This window comes from Oncorhynchus gorbuscha, linkage group LG08 (genome assembly GCF_021184085.1).
Source record: "Oncorhynchus gorbuscha isolate QuinsamMale2020 ecotype Even-year linkage group LG08, OgorEven_v1.0, whole genome shotgun sequence".
In the NCBI taxonomy this organism is placed as follows: domain Eukaryota; kingdom Metazoa; phylum Chordata; class Actinopteri; order Salmoniformes; family Salmonidae; genus Oncorhynchus; species Oncorhynchus gorbuscha.
Window position 1 is genome coordinate 16990340 of NC_060180.1, and position 19464 is coordinate 17009803.

The window sequence follows — 19464 nt, forward strand, 5'->3', positions numbered from 1 at the left end:
AGACCAGAATGATTTATGATATCAATCAGGGAACCTTCACTGTGACCATGGCTGACCGGGAGCCAGGGTACTATGGGTATTACTGTTGTGATGTGGCAGATAAAATGACAGTTTACAGGATACAAATGTCCTTATCAGTCACTCCAGGTAAGATGCAGACACTGTTTGCATCTGTTCTTCATTTTCCCTTGACTATCCTGTTGTTGAGTATCCAGCCTAATGTTGCCCCATTGTACATATTTCGACGACGATACTTTAATGGTGGACATTTCCAAATCATGTTAATCTGTTTGATGAATAAGCTAGACCATACATTGTCCAGATCTTAATATCTCTCAGTGTTGTTTACTTTGTGTGTAGATAATACAGAACTTTACATGGATCAACAACAGTTGACTGGAGTTGAAGGAGGGTGTGTCACTGTCCATTACTACTGTTACACTCGTGGCCCGAACATGGTTTGGTGCCTTGTGTTTGGGGTATCCTGAGACTTTGGATGGCACATCATTAACATTACAGCCAATCAATGGTCAATCCAGCGGTTATGTTTTGATGTTGACCCTTATTAAGTGGACTGAAGATGAAAAACACTGACTGGTACTGGTGTGCTATGGGAGACCTGTTCATATCAATGAAGGAATAAGGCATGAGGGGGTGTGGTATATTGCCAACATACTACTGCTAAGGGCTATTCTTATGTACGACGCAACGGAGAGTGCCTAAACACAGACCGTAGCCATGCTATATTGGTCATATACCATAAACCCACAAGGCGCCTTATTGCTATTTTTAAACTGGTTAACAATGTAATTAGAAAAGTCAAATAAATGTTTTACTGTTCAGCCAATCAGCATTCACAATTTCAATCAACCAATCACAACACAGAGTACCACTACCACCAAAAGTAAACACAACAGTGTTATGTAATTAAGTACCATCTTGTTTGGGTTTCATGTGCACCAATCAGATTTTCGAATTGAGTCTTGCTATACAGCTAGATCTGAAGTTGCTTTATTTGCTGAGCAAATGTTATTGTAATGACGTTGATGACGGCCTGTTTTTTATACACTGCAGTTCAGGCTGTCTTTGTCATGTTTGTCATTTATTATCATGTCTTGTCCCTGTGTCCCCATTCTGTTCGTTTCCCTCTGCTGGTCTTATTGGGTTCTTTCCCTCTCTCTCCCCCTCCCCCTCTCACTCTCTCGCTCTCTCTTCTCTCTATCGTTCCGTTCCTGCTCCCAGCTGTTCCTATTCCCCTAATCATCATTTAGTCTTCCCACACCTGTTCCCGATCCTTTCCCCTGATTAGAGTCCCTATTTATTCCTTTGTGTTCCGTTCCTGTCCCGTCGGTTCCTTGTTTTGTATTCACCATGCTGTGATTGTGTTTCGCCCTGTCCTGTCGTGTTTTTTGCCTTCATCAGATGCTGCGTGTGAGCAGGTGTCTCTGTCTACTACGGCCTGCGCCTACCCGAAGCGACCTGCAGTCTGTGGCCGCTTCTCCAGTTATTCCCCTCTACAGACTAGAGGATTTCTGTTATTCCCTGTTTGGACTTAAATAAACTCTGTTTCTGTTAAGTCGCTCTTGGGTCCTCTTTCACCTGCATGACAGAAGGAACCGACCAAGGAATGGACCCAGCGACTTCAGACGCTCGTTACACTGCCGTCGAGATCCAAGGAGCCATGCTCGGCAGACACGAGCAGGAATTGTCTGCTGCTCGCCATGCCGTGGAGAACCTGGCCGCTCAGGTTTCCGACCTCTCTGGACAGTTCCAGAGTCTACGTCTCGTGCCACCTGTTACTTCCTGGCCTGCCGAGCCTCCAGAACCTAGGGTTAATAACCCACCTTGCTACTCCGGGCAGCCCACTGAGTGCCGCTCCTTTCTCACGCAGTGTGAGATTGTGTTCTCTCTCCAACCCAACACATACTCTAGAGAGAGCTCGGGTTGCTTACGTCATTTCACTCCTTACTGGCCGGGCTCGAGAATGGGGCACAGCTATCTGGGAGGCAAGGGCTGATTGCTCTAACAAGTTCCAGAACTTTAAAGAGGAGATGATTCGGGTTTTTGACCGTTCAGTTTTTGGTAGGGAGGCTTCTAGGGCCCTGGCTTCCTTATGCCAAGGTGAACGGTCCATAACGGATTATTCTATTGAGTTTCGCACTCTTGCTGCCTCTAGTGAGTGGAACGAGCCGGCGCTGCTCGCTCGTTTTCTGGAGGGACTCCACGCAGTGGTTAAGGATGAGATTCTCTCCCGGGAGGTTCCATCAGATGTGGACTCTTTGATTGCTCTCGCCATCCGCATAGAACGACGGGTAGATCTTCGTCACCGGGCTCGTGGAAGAGAGCTCGCATCAACGGTGTTTCCCTGCTCCGCATCGCAACCATCTCCCTCCTCTGGCTTTGAGACTGAGCCCATGCAGCTGGGAGGGATTCGCATCTCGACTAAGGAGAGGGAACGGAGGATCACCAACCGCCTGTGCCTCTATTGCGGAGTTGCTGGACATTTTGTTAATTCATGTCCAGTAAGAGGCCAGAGCCCATCAGTAAGCGGAGGGCTACTGGTGAGCGCTACTACTCAGGTCCCTTCATCTAGATCTTGTACTACTATGTCGGTCCATCTACGCTGGACCGGTTCGGGTGCTACATGCAGTGCCTTGATTGACTCTGGGGCGGAGGGTTGTTTCATGGACGAAGCATGGGTTCGGAAACATAACATTCCTTTCAGACCGTTAGACAGGCCTACGCCCATGTTTGCCTTAGATGGTAGTCATCTTCCCAGTATCAAATTTGAGACACTACCTTTAACTCTCACAGTATCTGGTAACCACAGTGAGACTATTTCTTTTTGATTTTCCGTTCACCGTTTACACCTGTTGTTTTGGGTCATCCCTGGCTAGTATGTCATAATCCTTCTATTAATTGGTCTAGTAATTCTATCCTATCCTGGAACGTTTCTTGTCATGTGAAGTGTTTAATGTCTGCCATCCCTCCCGTTTCTTCTGTCCCTACTTCTCAGGAGGAACCTGGCGATTTGACAGGAGTGCCGGAGGAATATCATGATCTGCGCACGGTCTTCAGTCGGTCCCGAGCCAACTCCCTTCCTCCTCACCGGTCGTATGATTGTAGTATTGATCTCCTTCCGGGGACCACTCCTCCTCGAGGTAGACTATACTCTCTGTCGGCTCCCGAACGTAAGGCTCTCGAGGATTATTTGTCTGTGTCTCTTGACGCCGGTACCATAGTGCCTTCTTCTTCTCCGGCCGGGGCGGGGTTCTTTTTGTTAAGAAGAAGGACGGTACTCTGCGCCCCTGCGTGGATTATCGAGGGCTGAATGACATAACGGTTAAGAATCGTTATCCGCTTCCCCTTATGTCATCAGCCTTCGAGATTCTGCAGGGAGCCAGGTGCTTTACTAAGTTGGACCTTCGTAACGCTTACCATCTCGTGCGCATCAGAGAGGGGGACGAGTGGAAAACGGCGTTTAACACTCCGTTAGGGCATTTTGAGTACCGGGTTCTGCCGTTCGGTCTCGCCAATGCGCCAGCTGTTTTTCAGGCATTAGTTAATGATGTTCTGAGAGACATGCTGAACATTTTTGTTTTTGTCTATCTTGACGATATCCTGATTTTTTCTCCGTCACTCGAGATTCATGTTCAGCACGTTCGACGTGTCCTACAGCGCCTTTTAGAGAATTGTCTCTACGTAAAGGCTGAGAAGTGCTCTTTTCATGTCTCCTCCGTTACTTTTCTCGGTTCCGTTATTTCCGCTGAAGGCATTCAGATGGATTCCGCTAAGGTCCAAGCTGTCAGTGATTGGCCCGTTCCAAGGTCACGTGTCGAGTTGCAGCGCTTTTTAGGTTTCGCTAATTTCTATCGGCGTTTCATTCGTAATTTCGGTCAAGTTGCTGCCCCTCTCACAGCTCTTACTTCTGTCAAGACGTGTTTTAAGTGGTCCGGTTCCGCCCAGGGAGCTTTTGATCTTCTAAAAGAACGTTTTACGTCCGCTCCTATCCTCGTTACTCCTGACGTCACTAGACAATTCATTGTCGAGGTTGACGCTTCAGAGGTAGGCGTGGGAGCCATTCTATCCCAGCGCTTCCAGTCTGACGATAAGGTTCATCCTTGCGCTTATTTTTCTCATCGCCTGTCGCCATCTGAGCGCAACTATGATGTGGGTAACCGTGAACTGCTCGCCATCCGCTTAGCCCTAGGCGAATGGCGACAGTGGTTGGAGGGCGACCGTTCCTTTTGTCGTTTGGACAGACCATAAGAACCTTGAGTACATCCGTTCTGCCAAACGACTTAATGCCCGTCAAGCTCGTTGGGCGTTGTTTTTCGCTCGTTTCGAGTTTGTGATTTCTTACCGCCCGGGTAGCAAGAACACCAAGCCTGATGCCTTATCCCGTCTGTTTAGTTCTTCTGTGGCTTCTACTGATCCCGAGGGATTCTTCCTTATGGGCGTGTTGTCGGGTTAACAGTCTGGGGAATTGAAAGACAGGTTAAGCAAGCACTCACGCACACTGCGTCGCCGCGCGCTTGTCCTAGTAACCTCCTTTTCGTTCCTGTTTCCACTCGTCTGGCTGTTCTTCAGTGGGCTCACTCTGCCAAGTTAGCTGGTCATCCCGGTGTTCGAGGCACTCTTGCGTCTATTCGCCAGCGCTTTTGGTGGCCGACTCAGGAGCGTGACACGCGCCGTTTCGTGGCTGCTTGTTCGGACTGCGCGCAGACTAAGTCGGGTAACTCTCCTCCTGCCGGTCGTCTCAGACCGCTCCCCATTCCTTCTCGACCATGGTCTCACATTGCCTTAGACTTCATTACCGGTCTGCCTTTGTCTGCGGGGAAGACTGTGATTCTGACGGTTGTCGATAGGTTCTCTAAGGCGGCACATTTCATTCCCCTCGCTAAACTTCCTTCCGCTAAGGAGACGGCACAAATCATTATTGAGAATGTATTCAGAATTCATGGCCTCCCGTTAGACGCCGTTTCAGACAGAGGCCCGCAATTCACGTCACAGTTTTGGAGGGAGTTCTGTCGTTTGATTGGTGCGTCCGTCAGTCTCTCTTCCGGGTTTCATCCCCAGTCTAACGGTCAAGCAGAGAGGGCCAATCAGACGATTGGTCGCATACTACGCAGCCTTTCTTTCAGAAACCCTGCGTCTTGGGCAGAACAGCTCCCCTGGGCAGAATACGCTCACAATTCGCTTCCTTCGTCTGCTACCGGGTTATCTCCGTTTCAGAGTAGTCTGGGTTACCAGCCTCCTCTGTTCTCATCCCAGCTTGCCGAGTCCAGCGTTCCCTCCGCTCAAGCGTTTGTCCAACGTTGTGAGCGCACCTGGAGGAGGGTGAGGTCTGCACTTTGCCGTTACAGGGCACAGACGGTGAGAGCCGCCAATAAACGCAGGATTAAGAGTCCAAGGTATTGTTGCGGCCAGAGAGTGTGGCTTTCCACTCGCAACCTTCCTCTTACGACAGCTTCTCGTAAGTTGACTCCGCGGTTCATTGGTCCGTTCCGTGTCTCCCAGGTCGTCAATCCTGTCGCTGTGCGACTGCTTCTTCCGCGACATCTTCGTCGCGTCCATCCTGTCTTCCATGTCTCCTGTGTTAAGCCCTTTCTTCGCACCCCCGTTCGTCTTCCCTCCCCCCTCCCGTCCTTGTCGAGCGCACCTATTTACAAGGTACATAAGATCATGGACATGCGTTCTCGGGGACGGGGTCACCAATACTTAGTGGATTGGGAGGGTTACGGTCCTGAGGAGAGGAGTTGGGTTCCGTCTCGGGACGTGCTGGACCGTTCACTCATCGATGATTTCCTCCGTTGCCGCCAGGATTCCTCCTCGAGTGCGCCAGGAGGCGCTCGGTGAGTGGGGGGGTACTGTCATGTTTGTCATTTATTATCATGTCTTGTCCCTGTGTCCCCATTCTGTTCGTTTCCCTCTGCTGGTCTTATTGGGTTCTTTCCTCTCTCTCCCCCTCCCCTCTCACTCTCTCGCTCTCTCTTCTCTCTATCGTTCCGTTCCTGCTCCCAGCTGTTCCTATTCCCCTAATCATCATTTAGTCTTCCCACACCTGTTCCCGATCCTTTCCCCTGATTGGAGTCCCTATTTATTCCTTTGTGTTCCGTTCCTGTCCCGTCGGTTCCTTGTTTTGTATTCACCATGCTGTGATTGTGTTTCGCCCTGTCCTGTCGTGTTTTTTGCCTTCATCAGATGCTGCGTGTGAGCAGGTGTCTCTGTCTACTACGGCCTGCGCCTACCCGAAGCGACCTGCAGTCTGTGGCCGCTTCTCCAGTTATTCCCCTCTACAGACTAGAGGATTTCTGTTATTCCCTGTTTGGACTTAAATAAACTCTGTTTCTGTTAAGTCGCTCTTGGGTCCTCTTTCACCTGCATGACAGTCTTTCTGGTATACAAGCTATTTAATGTGTCTTCAAACACTCAGCAACCCTCTGCCACTCCAAATTCTGAGCCTGCTGTCAGGAATGACAAGTCTCAGTCTGCAGACAACCCTTCTGGTCCTGTACGCAACACAACCCTGGGAGCTAAAGGGGACGTAGACGACAACCACCATAGGTCAGGCTGCTCTCAGATCCATCTCTTAATTATTAATCCCAAACAAATTATATTAAATGGAAATAAAAACATATTTTGATTTTATTTTCAGATGCAGTATTTAGAAAAACATCATTTGAAAAGGGTATTTTTGTGACAGCAGCATATAACAAATGATCCAGCCTGGTCTCATAGACTATATGAACCAACGTAAAAATACATCTGGGACAGTCAAATTAGTGGGACATCTTACTTTTGGTATGTTTACATAAGACAGATGGTTACTTAAGGTAAAAGCAAAAGTAGGGTGTTTGGTCGGGGTTGTACTCACAACCCAAAGGTTATGAGTACATATCACATCACGGACAACTTGAGCTAATTAGTAACTTTTCAACTACTTACTACTTTTTAGCTACTTTGCAACTACTTAGCATGTTAGCGAACCCTTCCCCTAACACTAACCTTAATAATTTTAGCTAAGCCTTTCCCTAACCTTAACCCATTAACCAAACTCCTAAACATAACCCTAACCAACGTTAGCCATTTAGCTAATGCAAGGCACCTAGCTAGAATTTGTAGCATATTAGATGTTTTGCAAATTCTTAAAATATAATACAAATTGTAATTCATAACGTATAATACAAAATGGGTGATGGACATCCACAAATGAATACATACCATACGAAATGTAACATATCATACAAAATGGATTGTCTCGGATTACATACAGAATAATATGAAATGCTTTGAGACCAGTTTCGATTAGTCTAGTAATAATCTATTTAACTGTCTTTTTCTATACAACATATCATTAAATGTAAGCTTGCTGTTTGTCCTCCATCAGTTCCAGAGACCTGAAAGATTGCTCATGCCTCTGAGCATGGTGGTAGTGATGACAGTTGGTGCTTTTATTGCAGGGAAGAGGTTTAGAAAGTACAATAAGTATTTATTCTAATATTTTTAAACAATAGTATATATTTGACTAAGTTGAGTTACAGTTGAATGACTCCTTCACACATTATTATGATAATACTCATCATAGATCATATTTTGTACAGCATCATTCAGCACTGAGGAGACCGGTGTGTTTTTTTAGCAATGTGAAAACCCAGGGAGACAGTAATACAAATGTAATACAAATGACAAGTGTTTTTGAAGTGAGACAAAGTTTAAGGGGCACTACTGGAACAGATTCAGGACTGTGCTACTGCAATTAATGTCATTGACATGAATCATTCATCTTTCTTTCAGAGCACAATAAGGTCAATGCCCAACCAATGAACACCTCAGTGGTAGGCAACTCTCATGTTATCCTTCATTTTTGATGCATGCTTTTCTCATCCTTATCCCTTTCTGACTCGAGGTGCTGTCTTTGGGTGATAATCCAAATCTGTTAACCAATAATAGATACATGCAGTTAAATGCTTGATTGAGAACAGGATGCAGGATTGCGCAGGATTTTAATCATACAGTAGTTCGTATTTAGGCCATTAACTGTAAGTATGTATGCCTATTTTTATGAAACTGACTGGGTGCCAGAAATATGTGCAATACGGAATAAGTCATACATACTGTGGAGAAATGTGTGCATGTTATCTTTTTTACTCTTACTGTGTGCTTTGACTGTGGTATTGTCACAGTGGAAATAGCTTGCGGAGGTTGAGGCAATTGTTGTAATTTCTTGGTCAATTGTACTTGTTGTTCCTTTGTGGTCTAAGACAGTGTGTTGCTTAGTATATTGATGCTGTCAAAATGTATTAAAATAACAACTGTGTATATTCTAATTGAAATTGTGGATTATATTGATTGTTGAATATTTTGTTTTTTATTATTTTTATCAAACCTGTTTTTTGTGTTGACCTGCAGGAGTCATTTCCTGAAGTTGATGATGTAACATACATACTGTGGTCACCAACTAAGAGCAGAACCCTACAAAAAGTACAGACCAAGGTAGCACGCAACATGTGCTGATATCTGTTTTGATAGCTGATGTTAAATATGTGTTTTAATACCTGATACATATTTTGTCAGTGTAAGCATATTAACAACAGTGTAATAACAATTATAACTGTGTTACTACTAAACATTCATTACTAATTAGACTAATATGTTTCCAACCTGTATATTCCATCAAAATATTTGAAATGTTTGAAATGTTTCTAAGACCTGTAATATAACTTTTTGAAGTTTTTGTCCGACGTTATGCTGGACCTGCACGAGCGTTTGAATTTGTGTACCTAAGCCCTAACAAAAGTAGCTACTTGGATATAAATAATGGACATTATCAAACAAATTATTGTGGAACTAGGATTCTGATGAAGATCATCAAAGGTGAGGGAATATTTATAATGTTATTTCTGATTTCTGTTGAATTTAATTTTTTTCTGAGCTCTGTCTCAGATAGCATGGTTTGATTTTTCCGTCAATTTAAAAAAAAATCTGACACAGTGGTTGCATTAAGAAGAGGTATACAGTTGGGCAAAAAAAGTATTTAGTCAGCCAACAATTGTGCAAGTTCTCCCACTTAAAAAGATGAGAGAGGCCTGTAATTTTCATCATAGGTACACTTCAACTATGACAAACAAAATCAGAAAAAAATCCAGAAAATCACATTGTAGGATTTTTTCTGAATGTATTTGCATATTATGGTGGAAAATAAGTATTGCACTGTTGTTTTCCCACCAATTGAATTATGACACTTTATGAATGTGGTGTAATTGTAAGAAGAGGTTGTTTTCTTAAAGGGGAAGTACAAACTAACAGGGAGGAAAGTGATGTCAGGGACACAGAAATTCTTAAATAAGAATAACTAAAATAATCATGAAAAAAACATTCTTGATGAGTGAATTTAACAGACAATAAAATAATGACTTAAATTAGGGCTTTCTAATGGAAGTTGATGAATAACACCCAGGGACATGGTACAAACATCTACATCCACTGAAATAAAGTGTTAAAATGCGGAAAAACTGTCTTTCAAGATCCATATTTTTGTGTTTTTAAGGTAAAGGACACCTGACTTTCTATTTAAAGCCTTTTGGAAACCAAATTTAAAAAAATGTAATACTGAATAAGAAGTGATATTTCCTGAGGACAGAAAAAGCACAGCAATGTAGGAATGACCCGACCTGCAAAGTGACATTTAACGTATACTGTACCTGTACCATTGTAACTCATTCGATGACTATAGCTATTGTGTAAAGTTTTGAAACAAGTAGTATGCCAAAATAATGAAGATATTTCTGTGAGAATATGAATCAGCAATACTTAAAGGTTCTTCTAAGCAGCAACGCCAGTGAAGGCTGCATTTGCACCTCATTACTATCAGACAGAAACAGACCAACACAGGACTCAGGAGTTAATACACAAGATTATCAGTGTATTGAGGACGGGGAAAAAACTACAAATAATCATCATATAAACAAGCATGCTGTATGTATTAGCAGACAATTTACAACATATTGACCATTTCAGCCTTGGTCAGGTTTTCAACTGTTCAACATCAGTGAACACACAAGGTCTTGCACGGGGCACTGGCTGCATTATGTCTTTAAAACAAGAGATTTGAAGAAGTGATGTCTATGTGGATAAGGAAGTTGTCAGTTGCCTGGGTGCCTTGATTGCTGACACACCAGTACTCCCACACAAACATAAATACTACCAGAGACATTATCTCCCATCCATTCATGGCTCCACATCTCCTCCTTGTCCTGCGCATCCTGTTCTTCCTCACTGGAGTCTCAGGTAAGTGAACGAAGACCTTTAGTTGTTTGATATTATTGGGCTTAGTTCCTTCAAGTCAATCAGTGAAAACATGCTGAAAGTCATAACACCTGTAATGTTCTGTCTACTTTGCCCATAGACATTGTGGTCACATTATGGATTTCAGCATTTTGTGGTCAGGTGATAGATACATGCTGTTTTTAATGATTTATCTTCTGACTTATCTTGTACTTTTCAACAGTTCTGTATTTCTAGCTGTTGATTAGCACATTTAAATGAGACCTCAAGTAAAATAGAACTAACATATTATTAATAAATATAAAATAAAAAGTTCCTGTTTCAATCAATATGAATTTGAACAAATGTGCAAGTAACTTAATATTATTATTTTTAAATAGACATTTGAATTGATTAAAACCAGAGATTGCCTCCATAGTTTAGTGGTGTAGTAATTTCCATGTCAAAGCTAAATATGACTTTAATTGTTCAAGTGTTGCCTATGTTCTAATGGATGGACATGGGTGTGTCAACATCAGCAGTTACATGTCTCAGTTACTGTCTGGTGTTACAAACACATGGTGTGACCACAGTTTGCCATTAAAAAAAAACTAAAAAAAAACAAAAGTCACAAATTCAATCATTACAGTAGATCAAGTTGTTTAGCTGATCATCTGATGGGACTTATGAGCAGCTGGGTAAAATTAAAGTACCTAAATGTGTTCTCTGTTGTTGTGTCTACAGATGCACAGAGTGTGTCCACAGTGAGTCATGTGTCTGTAAAGCAAGGAGGCTCCATCACCATCCCATGTCTCTATGATCTGAGATATAGAAACAATGTGAAATACTGGTGTAGGGGATATTATTGGTTAGGTTGCTCTTCTGTAGTACACACTGACCTTCCCAAGACCAGTGGAAAGACTTCAGTCTCTGATGACATCAACCAGCGAGTCTTCACTGTGACCATGACAAGTCTTAGTCCTAGTGATTCTGATTATTACTGGTGTATTGTGGATAGGAATAGCAAGGCAGATGATGGGGTTAGACTGCGGATTTTCTGTTACTCCAGGTAAGATCCAAACACTGCTGTGTCCATTAATGTCCATTAATGCAGAATTAATAGTAGTGCTCAGTAATGTCTCACATGTTAATGTTCCATAACAACCTGTTGATGAGTGTGTTACTTTTCCCTCTACAAAGCATAGATACATATTTTAACCAAATTAAATAGAGGATATTATATTGGTATATTACATCTCTGTGCACCTCCTGGGTCAGGACAGACAGTGTGTTTGATAGAATCACATGTTTCCGTATCATCATCAAACACACTGTCTGTTCTGTATGCTATAGTCTGTCTATTGTACATACTATCAGTGACTGAACCAGTGTTTCAACTTACACTTCCTCAGTGTAATATGAATTTCAATAATGACTAGATAGTCTCCAATATATATGTTGGTGTATTCTTCGTCAGACTCATCCAATCACAGCCTCTACTATTGTGTTCAGGTACTCCAGAAATCTACGTGGACCAACAAGAGCTGACTGGACTTGTAGGAGGGAGTGTCACTGTGCTCTGTTACTATAGTTCACAAGGAAGCACAGGGGGGTGGTGCAGGATGGGAGGCTCTTGTGTGGCTGTGGGACATTGTGGGGCTTTAGATGGAACATTTGTGAAGTTAGTGCAGGAACAGCGAGAAACCACCAACGGTTATGTCTTAATGGTGACTATGAGTGGATTGATGATGGAGAACACTGGCTGGTACTGGTGCGAAAAGGGAGACCTACAGATGCCTGTTCATATCACTGTCAATCAACCAACCACAACACAGAGTACCACCGCAAGTGAGTACATAAAACCAAGTCTGATTCTCTTTTTATTCATCCAGTGTTGTTAGAGATTAAGGAACATTGAAAGACCTTTTCTGAAACAAAGTGGAAATCTATTGACAACACATTCTTTTGAGATGATCCTGTCAGTCATGTTAAATATCATTAAGAAAATGAAAAAAAATGTATACAGTTTTTTCATCATAGCTTCGAAACAGATTTTAAATTAATACTGAAAATTAAAAGATTTGGATTGTAATCATCATCTGAATTTCCTGGTTCAATTGATTTGAATGTGAATGATACACCAGTCAGTTAATTGGAGCTACTTTATAATTTCTGTGTCTCATAGCGACACAAACCCGATCTCTCACCAAGGCTCACTATACAGATTTTACACTTCTCAGCCCACAGTCACCCCTTCTGTTCCCACAGACCAGAACAATGAGGGAACTGACGAGATGCAACAAGAGAAGGACCAGAGGTCAGTATTCAGTCTGCTGCATATCCCTCACTATAATAGCCATCCAAACAGTTGGCTATACTGTAAGGGTGTGGATGACCTGACTAGAAAGGCTGATCAGAGCAGAGACAGGTGTCTGGGTTAACAATAATACTTTAGTTTCCCAAATCACAAAGACATCTATTTAATTTTCAGCTCAAGAGGAGTGTATACGAAACACAAAACCTTCCTTAAATATTCTTGTTTGAACATGTGTCACTTCCTCATGGTTCGATATCTTTGTGTGTGTCCTGTGACTTGCCCACAGGAGGTCTGTGGATGACTTCAAAGCAACTTTCCACACTTCCACATTCAAATATGAAAACTGAGATGTTGAGCAGAGGAGGCTGGCAGGATGAACTGTAGGAGGATGGGCTCATTTTAATGGCTGGAATTGAATGAATGGAACGGTATCATTCCATGAATTCCATTCCAGCCATTACAAGGAGCGTGTCCTCCTATCCCTCCGCCAACCAGCCTCCACTAATGTTGAGTGGTTAGGAAATCAATAGATATACAAGATGTGTTCTGAAGAAGGACAGTACAGTAGGACAGCTTATGTTACCTCTCTTTTTAAATACAGGAAGTTCCCCCTGGACACTTATCTCTCCAAAAACTGTCTACCTGACTGCAATTTATAATGTCATGACAAAGTAATTGTGTTCTTCTACAGATTGGAACGCACGTTCTTCTACCTGTTGAAAGCTGGAAGTGCACTGCTCTTCCTCCTGTGCACCATCATTGCTGTGGTGAAGTCCTGTGTAGCTCAGTTGGTAGAGCATGGCGCTTGTAACGCCAGGGTAGTGGGTTCGATCCCCGGGACCACCCATACGTAGAATGTATGCATGCATGACTGTAAGTCGCTTTGGATAAAAGCGTCTGCTAAATGGCATATATTATTATTATTATTAAGTTCAGGGAAAACAGACATCAAGATGATACCAAGGATGCATTGACACCAGAGAGTTGTTTCTGGAGAAATTTACCAGCAGTTTGCACCAAATACTTTTTCCCCCGAAAGAAACAACAACACACTGAGTGTACAAAACATTATGAAGGAGTCACTACAGTAAATATAATATGTTTCTAAACACTTCTACATGAATGTGCATGCTACCATGACCACGGATAATCCTGAATGAATAGTGAATAATGATGGGAGAAAGTTACAGACGCACAAATACACCCAAGACAAATACAATAACAGAGGAGGTTAGCATTTTTTGGAGGGTGGGAGGGGTGGTACGATATTTGTGCATCTGTAACTTTCTCACTCATAATTCTTCACTTTTCGTTCAGGACTTTCCGTAATCATGGTAGCATCCACATTAATGAAGTAGTGTTTAGAAATGTATTCTATTCTTATTTACAATAAAAGTGACGACAAAAGTGATGACACATGACATTACTTACCATTCATTTCTATTGTGCACAAAATAATCTGAAACACAACCATAACAAGCAAATGCATCCAACAAGTTTGTAGAGTCACAAACTTGATGTAATCATTGCATGCTAGGAATATGGGACCAAATACTAAACTTTGGACTACTTTAATATATATACGTGAATTTGTCCCAAAAACCTTTAGTCCCCTAAAAGGGGGGGACTGGGAACAATCGGTTGTTGTAATTTGTAAACAGTTCACCCGATATGAAAGAAAATACACTCAAATTAAAATTGACAGTCTGCAATTTAACCTCACAGTAATTGAGGTTAAATTGCAGACTGTCAAAGTTCAAAGTGTTGAAGTACAGAGCCAAAATAACAAAACATGTGTCACTGTCTCAATACTTCTGGAGGTCATACTTTTGGCCAGGTGAATCCAGGTGAATGTTATGATCCCTAATTGATGTCACTATTTAAATCCAATTAAATAAGTGTAAATGATGAGGAGAAGACAGGTTAAAGAAGGATTTTTAAGCATTGAGAAAATCGAGACATGGATTGTGTACCATTACCCTCTACAGGATCGGTTTCTTTCCCTGTGGGAAGGTTGAGCTAACGTAGGCTAATGTGATTAGCATGAGGTTGCAAGTAACAACAACATTTCCCAGGACATAGACATATCTGATATTGAAAAAAAAGAGGTGGATCCTTAAGAGGTTTTAAGAGGGAGAATGGGCAAGATAAAAGATTTAAGTGCCTTTGAACGGGGTATGGTAGTAGGTATGTGTCAAGAACTTTAAAATGCTGCTGAGTTTTCACATTCAACAGTTTCCAGTGTGTATCAAGAATTGTCCACCACCCAAAGGACATCCAGCCAACTCTACAAAACTGTGGGAAGCATAAGAGTCAGCATCGGCCAGTATCATTGTGGAACACTTTCGACACCTTGTTGAGTCCATGCCCTGACAAATTGGGGCTGTTCTGTGGGCAAAGGGAGAGGTGTTTTGTGCAATCAGTGTCTACAACTGTCAATAGGCTTTACCTGTATTTTTCCTTATCGTAACCTTCATTCTACATTTTTGTATACCTTCAATATTTCTTTCCCTCTGGGAGTAAGAGCTATACATCTTCATTCTTAGATCTACGTGCAGTATGCCATGCTGTAAATGTGGGTATCAGATTCTATTCCCAACAACACATTGTATTTTTCTATATCCAAAATGTGTCTAAACACCACACATTAGCAATAACGATATATATATACTTTATGTGTGTACTGTAATTATTCCACTCAAATGTGCATGTGGTGTGGAATGAAACTCTTGACCAATATAGTGCTGCCTGTTGGCAGTGTCTCTAACCCTTTTCCTGATACTTGTTTCTTATGGTTTAATGTAACAAATCACAGCTGTTGTGTACTGTTCCATCAATACTTCTGTGTGCTAACTTGCTGGTAAACCTTGTTAATAAAGAAACTCTACTGCTCTCAATATCATTTGCCTGGATTTTATAACCAGACAAAAATACTAAAGACTGCCTCCTAATATCTTACATATTGGTGACATTGTAACTCATTCAATGACTACAGCAAGGGTGTTAAAATGGTTGAATGAAACATTATGGCATGTTTCTTGTGGTTAATTATTTATTATCAAATGAGGAGAGAAACTTATCACACGAGTTATACTTAAACAAATTCTTTATTCACTTATTAATAAGGGAGCAAGGTCACCACATGCACACAGAGTGAAAGGAGTGAGAGCTGAGACACAAGGGGTTTATATAGAAACACAAGATCGGCTTAGTCATGGTTGGTTCCACCCCTCCCTGGCAGATCAGGGCATCATAAGCTCTACCAAGCTAGCCTCCGTTCTCTTCTATCTCCCCACAGCTGTGCCCTTGGAAGATAGCAAACGAGCAGGATGGGCTGAAGAATTGTGGTCACTTCTCAGAGGCTCTTTGTCTTAATGCCGTGTGACCAGGTTACTCAGAAGCAAAGAGAAATTAGAAACAATACCAGTCTATTTGTTCCTCAAGCTTATCTGTATCCCATGTCCATGACTACATGCGTAGACATTTACATTTACATTTAAGTCATTTAGCAGACGCTCTTATCCAGAGCGACTTACAGCTGTGGGGAGTGAGTGTGGAAGAGATTAACCATCCTCTCTCAGAAGCACAGCACTGGCACTAAACACATGTCTTTACTATTGTTAAGCATATAAATTGTTAACTATTAATATTAAACAAAAAAGGTAAATATGTGATTTGTGTCTCACATTCCCCTCTTAGAAGGTTCAATCTTCTATAAAATAACATGACATATTCACACCATATGTAAAGATAAAATGAGAAAACCTTCCAGATGTAACATATGAGGTTTATCCCTGTGAGGAACCTCCCGTCAAGGTACTGAGTTTCAAACCTTTAACCTTCATACCATAAACAGTTCAAACTTGCCAGTGTCTGCTGATGACAGCCAAGTGGATCCTTTCTCAGCAAAGCGCTTGCTCCCAGTTTACGAGAGAACACCTGGCAATCACAGAGTCTGGGCGTTCAGCCAATATTCCACTCCCACTGACCTGACCTTGTGATAGCAAAGCCTCTGTCTACAACAGATACATTTCTAAGTATGCAACAGGTCAAACATCACTGTCTTCAGGTGTAAAATGTAGCTCATGCTTCACATCCTGCATTCTGGCCCTTGTCATGGCAACAGTTAACATTACATTTTGCCTTGAATTTGTTACCAGTTTTAAACACATATTGCAGCAAAACTTCAGTATGAGGATGAGCTGCAAAATCAATACAATGACTAAAACAACGGTCAGACACAGTTGCATGATCCACCCTCCAAACTTAGTATTACCTGGCCTAGCAAACAACGGTGGTCCTGTGTGGTTGTGACACAACAGAGAAACATCATAAGATCAGAGTTACATGGTATCTCCACTAAGAATGGGAAATCCATTTGTATAGTCAGATGGGAACTCCCACAAGTTGTGAATCTGCTCCTACCTTAACTTGATTGTGCCATTTAACTTGACTGTGAAACATCCACTAAAAACAAAATAAAAATAACAAATATTCACAACATAAACACTTCGTTAGTTTTCACTTTGCTAAATCTTAATCAGTCCAAACCATTTAAAATTTGAATTCTTACTTTCTGATTAACTTTCCAATCAACTTCGCCTTCACATAGTGCCAAACATTCTCAAGGGAATCGTTTAAACAATACAAAATGATACAGAAGTACACTCTTCATCTGTACAAAGAAGACAATCATCACGTTGATCCATTGATCTCCGTCTTCTTAAACAATGGGGGGGGGCCAATTGTTTTCTGGACTCCCGTACTGAGCCTGCCGTTGACTCGAGCTGGAGCGGCTGTTATTTAAGTCCCGCTATGGGACTGAGCGGTCATCAGTAGAGTGCGTACCATTTTGTCCATCTTCCAGGACCGGTTGTCCTTGAGTCACTGTCCATATGGTAACTGTAATGAGAATACTCAAGACAAGAGCAAAAAACACATGATGCATAGAGTCTAGCCCAGATTCTCCCATGACCATCTAGTCGGTGACCTCAGGCATCTCGGCTCCTCCATCCTCTGGGTCTGGTGGGCAGTATGGCACCTTCCTACAGTGGCTGGCATGGATCCAAGTAGACCTCTCAGCTATGCGAACAGCAGTGGGGATAATCAGCATCACCTGGTATGGTCCAGTCCACCTCTGCTGGTTCCAATGCCTTCGTCTCAGGACTTTCACCACCACCCAGTAACCTGGTTGCAGTTTGTGCAGGATCCCCACCAGAGGCTGGGGCAGAGCCACTTTCACTCTGGGGAAAATAGCCTTCAGAACATTGTTTAGAGCAGTACAATAACTTACCATGTCATCGTCACAGCCCATCAGTGTCAACTTGTTCTGTGGGAAAGGGGAATTGATCATTCTCATTGGTCTACCTGTCAGAACGTCATGAGGAGCCAATAGGGCCCTTCAGAGGTTGGATGAGCCGACATAGGCATGGGAATCCCTCTTCCCATGTTGTTAGTCATACAAATTACATATTTCGCACAAAATTGTTCAGCAAACACAGAAAACCCAGGTGCAAACCAAAATGTATTTACAAAATCAGCCACTTTCCCCTTTGACACATGGTCTCCACCATGTGACAATTTAGCCATGTAAGGAAAACAAGAACGTGTTAGGACTGGTAGCCCAGCTGAACCCAGCAAGAGTTTCTGCACCTGATCGTATGTGCAAAGTCATTTCCACTTCTTCGATTCAGCTGGACCTACAGAGGATTGTATGTCAGATATATCAGTAGGAGATTAAAAAGTTAACTGGAAGTGAAACCATCAGTAACACATGGGAATAAGCAGACACAGTTGTTGCTTTGCTGCCAAATCAGTAATTGTGTTGCTCTTGGAGACAGAAGCAAAATAGTTAGTATGAGCCAAACATTTACATATAGCTACAGTGCCTTGCGAAAGTATTCGGCCCCCTTGAACTTTGCGACCTTTTGCCACATTTCAGGCTTCAAACATAAAGATATAAAACTGTATTTTTTTGTGAAGAATCAACACCAAGTGGGACACAATCATGAAGTGGAACGACATTTATTGGATATTTCAAACTTTTTTAACAAAAATTGGGCGTGCAAAATTATTCAGCCCCCTTAAGTTAATACTTTGTAGCGCCACCTTTTGCTGCGATTACAGCTGTATGTCGCTTGGGGTATGTCTCTATCAGTTTTGCACATCGAGAGACTGAAATTTTTTCCCATTCCTCCTTGCAAAACAGCTCAAGCTCAGTGAGGTAGGATGGAGAGCATTTGTGAACAGCAGTTTTCAGTTCTTTCCACAGATTCTCGATTGGATTCAGGTCTGGACTTTGACTTGGCCATTCTAACTCCTGGATATGTTTATTTTTGAACCATTCCATTGTAGATTTTGCTTTATGTTTTGGATCATTGTCTTGTTGGAAGACAAATCTCCGTCCCAGTCTCAGGTCTTTTGCAGACTCCACCAGGTTTTCTTCCAGAATGGTCCTGTATTTGGCTCCATCCATCTTCCCATCAATTTTAACCATCTTCCCTGTCTCTGCTGAAGAAAAGCAGGCCCAAACCATGATGCTGCCACCACCATGTTTGACAGTGGGGATGATGTGTTCAGGGTGATGAGCTGTGTTGCTTTTACGCCAAACATAACGTTTTGCATTGTTGCCAAAAAGTTACATTTTGGTTTCATCTGACCAGAGCACCTTCTTCCACATGTTTGGTTTGTCTCACAGGTGGCATGTGGCAAACTTTAAACGACACTTTTTTATGGATATCTTTAAGAAATGGCTTTCTTCTTGCCACTCTTCCAAAAAAAGGCCAGATTTGTGCAATATACGACTGATTGTTGTCCTATGGACAGAGTCTCCCACCTCAGCTGTAGATCTCTGCAGTTCATGCAGAGTGATCATGGGCCTC

General features: G+C 42.3%; 1 pseudogene; it reads left to right on the forward strand.

Moving 5' to 3' along the window:
- The first annotated feature begins 10204 nt into the window (after positions 1-10204).
- LOC124040772 lies at positions 10205-15473 on the forward strand (annotated as a pseudogene).
- Positions 15474-19464: the final 3991 nt, after the last annotated feature.